Source organism: Triticum aestivum, unplaced genomic scaffold (genome assembly GCF_018294505.1).
Source record: "Triticum aestivum cultivar Chinese Spring unplaced genomic scaffold, IWGSC CS RefSeq v2.1 scaffold29017, whole genome shotgun sequence".
Lineage (NCBI taxonomy): Eukaryota > Viridiplantae > Streptophyta > Magnoliopsida > Poales > Poaceae > Triticum > Triticum aestivum.
Genome location: NW_025299633.1, coordinates 1 through 927, shown reverse-complemented (window position 1 = coordinate 927; position 927 = coordinate 1). Strand labels below are relative to the sequence as shown.

At 51.1% G+C, this 927-nt stretch overlaps 2 non-coding genes across 2 annotated transcripts; both read right to left on the bottom strand.

Annotated features, from left to right (window-relative positions):
* Positions 1 to 128: 128 nt before the first annotated feature.
* LOC123179214 (5S ribosomal RNA) lies at positions 129 to 247 on the bottom strand. Its single transcript, XR_006490195.1, has one exon. It is a non-coding gene; the product is annotated as a 5S ribosomal RNA (ribosomal RNA).
* Positions 248 to 544: 297 nt separating this feature from the next.
* LOC123179215 (5S ribosomal RNA) lies at positions 545 to 663 on the bottom strand. The gene has a single exon (XR_006490196.1). It is a non-coding gene; the product is annotated as a 5S ribosomal RNA (ribosomal RNA).
* Positions 664 to 927: the final 264 nt, after the last annotated feature.

Sequence of the window (927 nt, the reverse complement as noted above, 5' to 3'; positions counted from 1 at the left end):
ACGCTGGACCCGTGAATCGTGAGCACCCAGCTATGACTTACCGCACTCGTGCAAAATAATAAAACACGGTAAATATATTACTTACACGTGCGTTTTGTTTTGCAAGCGGCGCGAAAAAAATTAAAAAGGGAATGCAACACGAGGACTTCCCAGGAGGTCACCCATCCTAGTACTACTCTCGCCCAAGCACGCTTAACTTCGGAGTTCTGATGGGATCCGGTGCTTTAGTGCTGGTATGATCGCATCCGACATGTTACCCCGGTCTTCGTCCCTTATCCTTGCCCCTCCCAGCTCCACTACAAAGACGATTGCACATTGCTTTGGCCGCTCCCTCTCAACTACGGAGACGAGTTTAACGCGGTTTCCACCCCTCCCTCTCAACCGCACCAGTGCACGCTTGCCGCGCTACAACGCCGACGTTGGACCCGTGAATCGTGAGCACCCAGCTATGACTTACCGCACTCGTGCAAAATAATAAAACACGGTAAATATATTACTTACACGTGCATTTTGTTTTGCAAGCGGCGCGAAAAAAATTAAAAAGGGAATGCAACACGAGGACTTCCCAGGAGGTCACCCATCCTAGTACTACTCTCACCCAAGCACGCTTAACTTCGGAGTTCTGATGGGATCCGGTGCTTTAGTGCTGGTATGATCGCATCCGACATGTTACCCCGGTCTTCGTCCCTTATCCTTGCCCCTCCCAGCTCCACTACAAAGACGATTGCACATTGCTTTGGCCGCTCCCTCTCAACTACGGAGACGAGTTTAACGCGGTTTCCACCCCTCCCTCTCAACCGCACCAGTGCACGCTTGCCGCGCCACAACGCCGACGCTGGACCCGTGAATCGTGAGCACCCAGCTATGACTTACCGCACTCGTGCAAAATAATAAAACACGGTAAATATATTACTTACACGTGCGTTT